Consider the following 14,200-nt stretch of genomic DNA (forward strand, 5'->3'; position numbering starts at 1 on the left):
CCCGTGCTCACTGAGCACGGGGCGTGTTCAGTCTTCTGTCTTCTTTGTTTTGCTTGGGGAGATACTGTCGAGAGGTCGGGCATGTAACTTTTTTTCCCTTTCTTGTATTTATGTTAGATTTTGCTGTCTTTTTGCTTCTTTTGTTATTTTAAGCTCATTTAATCCTGAAAATACAAAAGGAAGACAAAAGCACACTTTTTTCCAACATTAGTACTAAAAAAGGGTTAGTTTTATGCCACAATTGATGTAATTTATATGTTGCATTTTGTGCACATCAAATACCCCCACACTTGAATCTTTGCTTGTCCTCAATAAAAACTCTTTATAATGTGGCTTACACATCCAAATGGAACGGGTAGAAGAGAAGTTTTGGGCTTGTCATAGAGTGTCGGGATTTCCAAGATTCTTTATTTAGGTTTTATTTTTATTTATTTACAATCCTATTCGTCATGATTTATTAAAAACGTTTCTTAAGACAAATTACTTATTAGGGCATAACATACTTTTTTAAAATTCCATTTATATACAAGTTCACATACCTCACGGGGGATCACTCAACACTCGGCCGAAGGTGTATTTTTAGTGAATCACTCGAGAGCGGCATGGAACTTACTTCTACCATAAGCTTGCCAAGCAATCAATCCTCCTCCTTTTTAACTATATACCTTTGTAAATATCAAGAGGACTTTTTGGGTGAAGGGTTAGGCTTGGGCTAAAGGTGGGTGGTTGGGTTAGTGGTTAGTAAAAAGGGCGAAAAGCGTAACAAAAGTCGGTTTTTGAAAGACTTTCTCTTTTTTTCATTTTTATTTATTTTGATGAACCATTTATTTCAAACAAAGTTATTTTTGATGAACTTGTTTGTTTATTTGGTTTCATCAATGTGTATATATATATATATATATATATAGGAAGAGTCATTAGAAAACCGGACGTTGTTACTAAAAGAAAGGGTTAAAAATAAAAAGGTTTAGGTGGGTAAAAAGGGTGATTGTTTTGGGTTAAGAAATGAAAAGGTTTAGGCTCAAAGGGGTTAACTAGGGGGATTTTGGGTAGGTGGTAAAAAAATGAAAAATAATGGTGTAGAAAGAAAAAAGGTTAGTCCTAATGCCTCCATCATTTACTTACTCGGGTTTAAGTTGGTAATGACCGGGAATGTATTGTTGTGGCAAGTTCTAGAGTCGTACGAACCAAGCGGCTATTCACACAAGAAACGAAAAATGAGCATTTAGTGTAAAGATATGTATTTGTATGCTCGATTAAAGGCTCAAAACTCACTTTTGTGGGAAAGGGTTTTTATGTGATCAAGTATATATAATCAAATTTTAACTAAGTTTGTCATGCCTTTTCATAATTTTCTTATGTTGGTTCTTTTTATCACGACGCTATCGGTTGTAAACTTGTAAAAATATAAACTTGTTAGAACTTGAATTCCCAACTTAAACTTAGACAAGTAAAAAAAAAATTGAAAATTTTTGAAAAAAAATTGGGGTGATTAGCAGTTCCAATAGAGTTTTGTGTAAGGCTTGTTATTAGGACTTGCAAGATTCAAGGTTTTAGCATCCCCCCCCCCCACACTTAAATTACACATTGTCCTCAATGTGTCCCAAAAATAAGTTTTTAGGTTGATTGAATGTGTAAAATGGTGTTAAAAGCAAAATTTTATGTTACTGGCATCCTGGACACGGCCCCGTGGTGACCGGGCACGGCCCCGTGTTCAGGTGCCAGCGACAAAAATTAAAGAAAAGAAACAGAAGCCTGGACACGGGGGCGTGTTCAGCGAACACGGCCCGTGTCCAGTTACCTGAACTGGGCAATTTTCTGCAGAGTGTGCAGCACGGGGCCGTGTTGGGCGTACACGGCCCGTGCTGAGCTTACTGTAATGAAGAAATTGTTGTCGGATGGCCCTGTTTTCGTGCATGGGGCGATGTTTCTCGTTTCCCTTGTTGTCCTTCACCATCCCGAGTGTGTTTTATTTCTGCAAATTAAAATTAAACTAAAAGATTAAACTAAACTAAGGATAGTTCCGTGGAATGCCTCCGTGGTGCGCCACGTTTATAAGGGTCCTTGGCTAGACCCAAAGTGAGGTTATATGTTTTCTGAGCAGGATGTCTTGCATCCCATGTTGCACCGTCGGAGAGCCTCATCCAAACTCGAATCAATAACCTTCATGTAATTTACCGGGTCGTCGTCCTCTATTCTCTTCCCAACCCCAAACTTCACTTCCTTATCCCCATACTTCAAAGTGAGTGTTCCGTCATTCATGTCTACCACTGCTTGTGCGGTGACTAGAAATGGCCTCCCTAGTATGAGGGGGACTTCGGTGTCTTCTTTCATATCTAGTATGACAAAGTCGGCCGGGTAGACGAAATTGTCGACTTTGACCAATAGTTTTTCAGCGACACCTTGCGGGTATTTGACGGACCTATCGGCAAGTTGTATACTCATCTTGGTAGGGCTTGTTTTTCCTAGGCCGAGTCGTTTGAACATTGATGCGGGCATGAGGTTAATGCTAGCCCCAAGGTCGGCTAGTGCATTACGAATGGGGGATCCCCCGATCGAGCAAGGAATTGTGAAGCTTCCGGGATCAATCTTCTTTTGAGGGAGTTTGTTGAGTACGAGGGCGGAGCATTCTTCGCCTAGGTTAACGAATTGCAATAATTCAATTTTCCTTTTCTGAGTGAGGAAGTCCCTCATGAATTTTGAGTATTTAGGCATTTGAGTTAGGACTTCGATGAAAGGAATATTAACATGCAATTGTTTTAGTAGACTTTCGAATTTGGTGAATTGCTCGTTAGTCTTTTGATGTATTGCTCGTTAGTCTTTTGATGAATTAACCTACCGGGGTACGGAAACGGAGGAGCCTTGGTGGGCTCTTGAAGTGGAGGAGAAGCCTTCTTTTGTTGGGGCGGGGTTGTGCTTTCCTCAGTTGGTGGTGGCGGAGCTTCCGCGGGACCCACGGTACGGTTTCTTAATGTTATGAGATGAACTTGTGCTTTTGGGTTTGTTTCGGTATTACTTGGTAACGCGCCTTGTGGTCTCTCGGAGAAATTTTGAGCTAGTTGATTTATTTGTTTTTCAATGTTTTGTATACTAGCTTGTTGATTTCTAAAATTCGATTCCAATTGTTGAAATCGATCCGAGTTTTTCTTTTCAGTGTCAGAGATGAGGCGAGATATAGTATCTTCAAGCCTTTCTCGTCCACCTTGTTGTTGATGGAATGTTTGTGACTCATTTCTTGGTTGTTGAAAGTTTGTTCGTTGGTTTAGACTCTGTTGGTTACTACTATTGCCGGGTTCTCTCCAACCAAGGTTAGGGTGGTTACGCCATCCTTGGTTGTTGGTACCCGTTGGAAGACCCGACGGCCTAGGTCTATTATCAATGTAGTTTACCGACTCTGTTTGATCATCTGTTTCTTTCATACAACTCCAATTTTCATGTGGCCCACCACACCCTTCGCAAGCCATTACCGAGACCGTTTTTATCATTTCTAACTTTTTAATTTTTGAAGAGAGGGCCTTGATTTGGGCTTGTAAAGAAGTGCTTTCATCAACCTTATGGGCGCTCGGGGCAATAGATTTATTGCCTCGGGGAGTGTGCCACTGAAAATTGGTTTGAGCAATTTCCTCGATTTGATTGTATATTTCATGTGGGCGACGGTTACCTAAAAGTCCCCCAGAGCTAGAGTCAAGTGTTTGTCTCGTGTGTGGCAACAACCCATTATAGAAAGTGGATACTTGTTGCCATACCGCAAGACCGTGATAGGGACACTTTCGCAATAGCTCCTTGAACCTTTCCCAAGTTTCATATAAGGATTCCCCATCCTCTTGTGAATATGTATTAATTTCAGTCATTAATTTATCCGTTTTAGCGGGAGGGAAATACTTATATAGAAATTTTTGGGCTAGTTCATCCCAGGTGTTTACCGAACCAACTGGGAGGGCGTTGAGCCAAGCTTTTGCTCGGTCTTTTAGTGAAAATGGAAACATTCGAAGGCGGATGGCGTCATTTGGTGCTCCATTGATCCGAAAGGTATCACATATTTCTAAGAAATTAGTAATATGTATATGGGGATCCTCGTCCGCAAGCCCATGAAAGGTTGCGGCGTTTTGAAGCATTTGTATCAAATGTGGCCGAAGTTCGAAGTTGTTGGCTTCAACATTTGGTGCATTGATAGCGGCGCCAAGATTACCTACGGTGGGTCGTAGGTAATCCATGAGGGTACGTTGGTCCGCCATTGGAAGTGGGTCCCCCGAAACTTTCCCTTGGTTTTTAGCTTTAAGTCGTTTTCTGAGAAAGCGTTCGGGTTCTTCTAGAGGTTCTTTTATGTCTTTATTAGAACTGGAGCTCATACACTACTTAGAAGGTTCAGATGTGGCGTCTGGTTCCAAGTCCTGCAATAAAAACAGAAAAGAATGTTGGTCAGAAAGTTCACCACGGCCCCGTGCTCAGTGAACACGGCCCGTGGTCGGAGATACAGCGATTGTTTTCCGGATCCCTGTTACTAGAAAGTTGGACACGGCCCCATGTTGCACCGACACGGCCCCGTGCTCAGCCCTCTGTAACTCGGAAAATAAAAACTGCCAGTGACACTGCTGGGCACGGCTCGTGTCCGACCAAGCACGGCCCGTGCTGAGCTCTGCAGAAGCTGAAAATTATGAAAATCCTAAAAAAATAAAAAGAAAAAAAAATAAAAAAAAATGATTAGGCCGTTGATTCCTAACTTTCTTAAAATCCTTGTGTCCCCGGTAACGGCGCCAAAAACTTGATGTGCATAAGTGTGTATATATATTAGGTGTATATTTTAAACCCTTTTTACACTTTTTAGCCAAGTTTTAAATTTATAAAACACGATATTTACTAACACTAAACACACATATGGGCAAGTGCACCCATCGTGGACGTAGTATAGTGTTGGTAAGATACCGAGGTCGTCCAAGGACACAAGAGCTTTTAGTACCGGTTTATCCTCAACGTCTAATCAAATCAAAAAGTTAGAAAAAGATTTTTAAACTATGAAAATAAAACTAACTAAAATGCTGAAAAATAAAATAAAAATAAAAACAGATAGACAAGATGAATCACTTGGATCCGACTTGTGTGTAGTGTAACCTTTGATTATTTTCGCACTTTTGCACTTGTTTAAGAGATTATCTTAGTTATTGTAGTAGGCCCCTCTTTTGAAGGCGACGTTACCCTCAACCCAGTAGTATGAGTCAGCAAGGATACAATCCTAAAGGGTCGGATTATTGAAAGATAATTAATTAAGTTATTAATGCATAATGTGGTAGGCCCCTCTTTTGAAGGCGACGTTACCCTCAGCTAAGTAGTCTGAGTCACCAGGGATACAATCCTAAGTAGCTGGGTTAAAGTTTTAATAGTAGTTTAGCTTATGAGGGGATCAAAGAGTTTGGACCCCCGCCATCCAATACCTTTTGGGTATTGAAGGAGGTCCTACTAAATTTGACCCAGGTCCTTTGCAGGATCTATACACTGAACAATGGCAAGACTCTTACCAAACCGTTCCCTTAACCCCCGACCAGGTAGCCAACATACCTCCATATAGACCGTGGAGATATGAATGGTGAAAATATTTTATTTTATATAGACAGTAAAATAATGCCAAGACACCACGGACAAACGATAAGGAAGAATCACCTTCAACATAAGAAACTAGTAATTAAAGTCATTAATACAAAACCAATTAAAAAGTGAAAAAGATTAAAAATAAAAAGTATTACACTAAACACTTGTCTTCACCAAGTGATGTAAGAGACTTAGGCAAACATGGCCTTTGATTGTCAAGAACTCTTACGATCAATCTTGGATCCCGAGACGACTCACACACTCTATGATGGACAATGGATGATGGTGGTGGATGATGGTGTTATGATGGTGGTGGGTGAAGTGTGAGAGAGGTGGTGTGCCAAGGGATGTGTTGCAAGAGCTCCAAACACTCCTATTTATAGGCTGAACAGAAGCTCGAGCACGACCCCGTGTCCGCTGGGAACGGCCCCGTGTCCATCCGCGTCTCTCTCTTCATTAATTGTAATTCGCAATTACAATAAATGCGTCTGTTGGGAGTTGACCATGCCCCTGTGTCCGCTGGGCACGACCCCGTGGTGGGCAGTAGAAGCTTCTATGGGTTTGTCTTTTCTTCTGCTACTTGGGCACGGCCCCATGCTCACTGAGCACGGGGTGTGTTCAGTCTTCTGTCTTCTTTGTTTTGCTTGGGGAGATGCTGTCGGGAGGTCGGGCATGTAACTTTTGTTCCCTTTCTTGTATTTATGTTAGATTTTGCTGTCTTTTTGCTTCTTTTGTTATTTTAAGCTCATTTAATCCTGAAAATACAAAAGGAAGACAAAAGCACACTTTTTCCAACATTATTACTAAAAAAAGGGTTAGTTTTATGCCACAATTGATGTAATTTATATGTTGCATTTTGTGCACATCACTATTCCAAATTCCACTACCAATTCTACTCCACCACATGACGTTACACCAACCAACACCACATCACCTATTACTACCCAAGTCGAACCTACACCCACCTATAACTCTTCCCCAACGGTTCCACCATTTTCATACTTTTCTCCAGCTTCCGGTCAATCATCCACTACTTATCCAATTCCACCAAGTTCAACTATCATCCATACTACCTCTACGTATCGACCACCGAACCAACCGGGTTTCCAATATTTATACTACTTCTACGTATCGACCACCGAACCAACCGGGTTTCCAATATTCATCCCTTTCGTTTGGGCAATCTTTGGGTATTGGAGGAGATGGATATGATGATGGTTATGAAGAAGATTTTAGAGGATACGAAGAAGAAGGATTCTATTATGGGGGTGATGGAGGTAATTTGGGACCTAAAGGAGGAGCGGGTCAACAAAGTCAACCGTTACAACAAATTCAAGACATGGGTAGGTTATCGAAAGGGGTACAACATACTCGACCACAAGGGCCACAGTTGCAACGTCCTACGCCTTTACATCAAGTTCATCCACAAAATACACAACCTCAATTTCAAAGACCGATTCAACAACCACCAATGCAACAATACCAATTTCAGCCACCATTTGCACCTCAAGGGCCTATGCAAGGGCAAATGGGTCAACCAAGAGTACCATTGGGTGCTCCACGAAGACATCACCGAGAGGTAGTGCGGGGAATTGAAGCTCATTTCCGACCCGTTATCACTAACAATCCTTCTCCAGTAGTGATTCCCCATCACCCGGATGGAAGGACTTTTGAGGTGAGGACAACCGCACTCAAAAGTTTGCCAAAGTTTAAAGGGTTAGCAATGGAAGAACCTTATTTCCACTTGGAGACATATGATTCCATATGCAACACTATTGGGGGTCAAGGTTTTTCGTCGGACGATGTCAAGTTGGTTCTCTTCCAATTTTCTTTGGAAGATAAAGCAAAAAGATGGTTTCATACTTTGCCCTCCGCATTAATTTATACATGGGCCAACATGCAGCAAATATTTTTAGAGGAGTTTTTCATGGCCCAAAAGACAAATGATGCAAGTAGAAGCTTGCGAAGCTTCCAACAACAACCGGGGTAGATGTTTCATAAGGCGTTTGAACGTTTTAACATGATGCTGAAAAATTGTCCTCATCATGGTATACAACTTTGGGAGTTGTTGAATGCTTTTCACGAGGGGTTAAGTTCGGTGGATGCTCGTGACTTAATGTCAATCACTAATGGTACTTTTGGTACCGACTTTGAGCATGATGATTGGGCATTCTTAGAGCAAATGGCAGTTACTTCAAAGAGGAAGGCTCAATCTTCAAGACAGGTAAGGCATGTGATAGCAAGGCCACAAGTTCATGGAGTCGAGAATGTAGGTGTGCAAGCCACGAATCAAGTGTACAATGTGTGCACTAATTGCAATGAGATAGGCCACACGGCGGAAGTATGTTTGGTAGGAGTGGTTGAAGAGCAAGTGGAGGAGGTGAATGCTATTCATGGGGGTGGTCGAAACTTTGACATGAACTCGAACACATACCACCCCGGGTTAAGAAATCATCCTAATTTCCGTTATGGGAACCTGGCGAATCAAGCTAACCCAAATTTCCAAGGAGCTCAAGGTAATTTTGCACCTCGTCAACAATACAATCAAGGTAATTATCGGGGTGGAAACAATTTTGGCTACCAAGGTCAATTTCAACATTCGGGTGGTCAAAGTGGTTCTTCGGGTCAAACTTAATCAAGTAGGAATGAAGTTATAGAGATGCTCATGGCAATGCAACTAGAGATGCAGCGAAGAAATCAAATGGACGATGTTCGCATGCAAAAAGATGAAATCTGTGATAAAGCTATCCAATCTTTGACCACTCAAATGGGTCAACTTGCAAGTGAAGTGGCAATCTTGAAGAAAGGAAAAGGTCAACTACAAAGTGACGCGGTAACAAATTCCAAAAACATTAAAAGTGTTAATATCAATGTGGTAAGTACCGTTCCTAATAGTGAATTTGATGAAACATTTCTAACTTCTTCTTGTCAAGTGAGTGCAGGTATGGGAAAATATGTCAAGGTTAAAAATGACAAAGAGCATGGAGTACCACTCGTGCCTATTCGAGTGGGAAAACTAAAAATTCCTCATGGATTGTTGGACTATGGGGCGGGCATCAGCATGCTATCAGGCGAGTTGTATGACATGTATGACTTTGGCCCGTTGCAAGATGTTGACACCATGGTGAGCTTGGTGGATGAAAGTTGGAGGCGTCCACGGGGAATGGTTAGGAATGTTAAGATTCAGTTGGGAGAGTTTGACTACCCGGTGGATTTTCTAGTTCTAGACTATGCTTCTACCAAAATGGCAGCACAACAAAGGGTAATCTTAGGTCGACCGTCTCTATACACAGCAAATGCTCAAATCAATTGTAGATACGAGATTATTACCATGACCGAAAAGAACCGTAAGTTGTCCTTTGATGTTCAAACTAGAGTGATTAGTTATGAGCCATTGAGGGGAAGGGTGGTGAGTCTAGTGATTGTATGAAAAATGTGTGTCAAAGAATGAAAATAAATCACCCACCGAATCGTGAAGAAACACATACGGGATCAAGTAGGAGTGTATTCGATTACCCACCGAATCGAAGCGGGACGAATGCATTTTACGCAATGGCACGATGTAGTGATGGAAGTGGCAGGAACCGATTCTTTGAGCCACCATAAATGGGGGTGGCACGGTCTGGCTGAAGACTCGAAACTTAGCACTGCTCGGGAGGTAACCCGGGGTTTTATATTAATCTTGCTGTTTTATCTTTCTATGTTTCAAGGCCATGGCGACATTCAAGTGTGGGGAAGATGTGCGAATATTTGGGTGAAGGTGGTGATAGGAAGTCGGATTATCTACAACATCTATTGTGGCAAACTTCACCAGGTCAATGTACTCTTTCCTTAGTCTTGTTATGTTCTTTATCTTTGAAATATTGGTAGTTAGTTCGTTTACTTTATGATAAAAAAAAAGAAATTTGGGGTTTGAGATTTTAAGCTTTTGGTTAATGTTGAATGGTTTTAGCGATCACTTCTTCCCAAAACCATACATTGGGGTCAATGTATCCCAAGTGTGGGGATGGGGGGAAAATTTTGATGGTTTTAAAATTTTTTAAATCAAGTGAAACATTGTTGGAATTTGAACACCTTGTAATACCACGAGTGCACACCGACAACCCTTAATTACCCTTTTTCTTGGTGAGAGTTGAAGCCACAATTGGAAATAAATAATGATTATCTTTGATGAGAGTGGCAAAGGATGAGGGTGCATTAGAACTTGTGCTTGAATTCGGTTTGAGGCCTTAGTTAAACATGAATGTAGAAATGATAAGGGCATTTAGGTAGCCTCGTCTTAGTGTGTGCGAGTGTGGGATTTGGGGGGTTGGACCTCATAAATTATATATATGAGCTTGGTAGTGAGAGGGGTGGGGTTTGGACATTTAGTTGCCCATTTTGTGCCGAAAGCCAATCATTTGTAAACCCTTACCTAGTTCCCCCAAAAATTTACCCGATTTGACCCGGTCTTGTAGTGTTAGTAGTTGTTATAGTTGTGTTTAGTTATGTCTGTTGGATGTTACTCTATGTTGAGAAAAAAAAAGAAGAAGAAAAGAAAAGAAAAAAAAAGGTGAAAAAGCAAAAAAAAAAAATGAAAAAATGATGTATCAGTTGTTTTGTATATAAATGTCTTTGTTTTGTTTTGTTTGTTTCTTTGTGTAATAAAAAGACTGGGTTACAACCTTAAAGTCCCTTTGATTTGCATTCATGTTTTGGCACTTGTGTAACACCCCGAAAACGGGTTTGGTAATTAAACCACGTTAATAATAAAAGACGGGTAATTTACCTTTAGTGGTAAAAGAAACCCGGTGAATATTAGGATTCTTAAATAAACAAGGATTTACTAACTAGGAATTTTAACCTAGTTAGCTAATATTCTAGAAATAACTTATAATAGGGTTAAAATTAGCCAAAGTTATTAGAGAAACAAAAGTGGAGGGACCTAAGTTGTAGAACTTGAAACTAGAATATATTAAAACAAATTAAATAAAAACCAAACACACAAATTAGTGTGCTTGGTCGATAAAGAAAACGCAGGGGAGCGACCAGGAGTTCTCATCCAACCCTAACTTCACAAATTTGATCAATTGAAGGCTAATTCTTGTCCCAAATCGAAATCTGAACATGGATTCGTGATCCTCATCACAAGGGGGTTACAAGGTATGTGAAATTTGGTGCTAATTCTCTGTTTGAAATTCTCATGAAATTGGGAAAATCTGAAATTCATGGTTGCACGTTTGTTTTATGATGAATTAGGAACCATATAGTGCCTAGGGACAAACCCTAGACAAAAACAAGTTGAAATAATGTGAAATTTTAGTGAAACCTATGAACACCATTGTAGGTGATTAGTGGGTTATGTGTAATTTGATGAACACTAGGAAATAGAGTGTTGATCTAGTATAATTTGACAATTTTGAAGTGATTTCAGAAATTATAGAAGTTAACAACTTTGTAAGATGGTTGATTTATGTGAAAATAGGGCTAAGAGATAAGCTAGAGACTTGATAAATAAACATGTAAAATTCTGCCCTTAAAGTGTTTGTTGAAATGCCTCAAAGAAGGTTCGAAACTAGAATTTTTGTAGTTAAAACACCTAATTGTGATGTTTTGGCTATTATGCAAAATGTGATTAAAAGAGTTCTAAACGTGATGATTGATTGAACTTATTGTGCGTTTAATATGATTGAAGTTAATTGACTATCGAAAGTCAAATAAACCAATGTTGAAGTCGAATAGTAGTTCCGACACAGACTTCGTAAGATGGGATAGTCGTATGTGATAATGACTAAACTAACCGTCTTACGAATTATGATGATAGTTTGACGCTTGACAAGCTAGGTGAAAGCTTGGAAAGGAAGCGGGTCAAACGAAGCAAATAAGAAGGAAAAGCGTACTTCGGATGCAAGGTAAGTAAAACTTACACCCACTTGTAGTATATGTGTTTATTTTATAAACAATGAATACAATAAAGGATTAGGTTCGAATCATGGGTTCCAACCCAAAACGAAAAAATGTTTTAAACCATGATTAACGGTGAAAAAAAAAAGAGGCAAAATGGTAAATTAGTCATGAATTGGTTAAGAATTAGTGAGTTTTTCTTAAAGTTACCTTATAGCTTAACTAGTAATGGAAAATGGGTAAAAATGGAAATTTAGTCAAGTATCGACTAAAGTAAATTAGAGTTAAAAAGGGGCACCCGTGGCGTAAGCCGAATGGGTGAAAACATAAGAAAGGAGTTTAAGAGAAAAAGGGGTCTAGTAGCAAGAAAATCCGAAATGGGTCGAATGAACAAATTGGCAATTAATAACCATGTTTTGCTACTTATGAAAAAGCCTAGTCTTATAGGCCAAACGGGTCAAATGGTGTGATAACACTATTTGACAATATCGACTAATATGGTTGTCAAGTCTTATGCTAACAGGACCGATTAGCAAATCGGATAATTTCGTCACTATTGATTGTGTGATAATGAAAACAAGGTATAAAACGGGTCTACTTGTTGATCCGGGCCAGGTACGCATATTCATGTTGTAGTTTAAATTGCTATTTTGGTCAAATAAATGGGAAAGAGAGTCTTTCGTAGTAAAAAGAACAAAATCGACCCAAACGCCCTTGTTGGCTAATTCGAACAAACAACCTTTAAAAGTTGTTTGGAAACGAGTTCTATGATTAGGTAAATACTTAGAATAAGTATAGAAGCTGAAAGAGGTATTACTTTTAGTCAAACGGCACTATTAGAGTTTTGCCGTAAAATATGGATTCTAGAGGTAAAATTTGGGTTATATAAAATCACCACAAGAAACCCACTTTAATACAGTCGAGGTGGGATATTATAGGGTAAGAAATGTGGTGGTGGAATACTAGAAGCAATCGAAAGCATTTTTAGGCTCGAAAGTGCTTAAATACCCTTAACGGGTCAAAATAAACATTTGAGTAATAACGGGTTCAAGAATGTATGTAAACCGGGATTTTGAACCTCTTATGATAAATAACAATGAATTTATGGAATTTATAAGAAATCGGAGTCAAATAAATATGATTGTTTGACAATTACAAAAATGGGTCGAAATTTGGGTAAAAGGGCAATAAGCCGAAGACTTAAAGGTCTGAATTTTTGTTAAACTGAATGTTGGATTTTAACCTCTTAAGGTGAGGAATCAAATTACAATCACGTAGGAAGAAACGGTATATCAAACGGACAAGCGGTTTGAAAGATACGAAAGTTTTCGTGTCAAAAAGCGGCAAAATGGAAAGGATGGATGCAGGGGCCGCCGTAACTTACGGTGCCACCGTAAGTTACGGTGGAGCCAAAAATGCTATGGTAGGATTCCCCTGATTTACGCTAGGGGAAATGAGGATTCAGGGGCCACCGTAACTTACGGTGCCACCGTAAGTTACGGTGGAGGCCAGAAATCAATTGTTTGTTGTGGATCAAGATTTAAATGTTGGATTTTTCTTGATTTCCTTGTTATATTAGTTAATTAATTATCAAAACTGACCTTTAAGTTGGTTTTGATCACAGGTGAATGTCGAGAGTCCCGGATGAAGATCGAGCATCGAGCAAGAACCGAACACACATTATACAAAGCTTCCGCAACGTTGTTTTGTCGTTATTCTAAACGGCGAATTAAATCACATTATGTTTATCACTTAAATTGTAAAAGTTTTTAACAAACCCGTATTTCCAACGTATATGTAATCTTAAATTACATGATTATTTTCGAAAAATACACGTTAAACCTTGATTTATAAGAACGGGTGTTACAAGTTGGTATCAGAGCCTTGGTTTAAGAGATTCGAGTATGGTGGGGAGGAACCATGCTTGGACTTAAACCTTATGCTCTTGACAAAGAATAGTGTTCGGTTCGAGGCTTGATCGCAAATCCGGTAGGTGCATGTATGCTAACGGTCTAGCGTATTAAAGTGTTGTAGACAACACATAGTAGAAAAAGCCTTGTATTATAATACAGGCGATTATTGAAGTTGATATTACTAACTTTTGTGAATATCTTGATTGAAGGACACTTGCATTTAAAGATGACAAGAGTTGAACAAATTAAGGATATGATAGAGGAACGGTCCGAAGTATGACGATAGGAGAATGCTCACTAAGGACTAAATCGCGTAACGACCGCGAACAAGGTTAATGGCAAGAAACGCCCGTCGGGGCAAGCATTACCAGGTGCGTGTTTTTAAATATAATCGCACAATTAGCAATATGCAACAAACATGTAGAGAATGATCGTTGCATAGGTAAATTAGAAACTTGGAAAAAAAAACCTGAACAAAAATACATATCCAGGATATAATTTCCAAGAAAACAGAATAGAGGCGTTACTTACATAGGGCGTGATGTGAAAACTATAAAAAGGTCGTGTATGTCATGTGTTAAATCGCTTACTCCGGCCAAGTAAGTAGTGGCATATGATACCACGAGTTTCTTATAGCGGACACATTTACATCCGATGTAGTAAGGGCGAAGTGAATGGGACTAACTTAAAAGTACCCAAATGAATCAAATGAGCAAAAATATTTGATAAAAATGTAAACGCACAGCCGGGTGACGGAAGCGTATTACATTGGGATGATGAGCCTGAGTGAAGGGACAAAGATTAATGAAAAAGGATTAAGG

At 39.6% G+C, this 14,200-nt stretch overlaps 1 non-coding gene across 1 annotated transcript; it reads left to right on the forward strand.

The window, feature by feature from the left end:
- Positions 1 to 3,750: 3,750 nt before the first annotated feature.
- On the forward strand, positions 3,751 to 3,857 carry LOC118483558. Its single transcript, XR_004870849.1, has one exon. It is a non-coding gene; the product is annotated as a small nucleolar RNA R71 (small nucleolar RNA).
- The last annotated feature ends 10,343 nt before the right edge of the window (positions 3,858 to 14,200 follow it).

Source organism: Helianthus annuus, chromosome 10 (genome assembly GCF_002127325.2).
Source record: "Helianthus annuus cultivar XRQ/B chromosome 10, HanXRQr2.0-SUNRISE, whole genome shotgun sequence".
NCBI classification, from domain to species: Eukaryota; Viridiplantae; Streptophyta; class Magnoliopsida; order Asterales; family Asteraceae; genus Helianthus; species Helianthus annuus.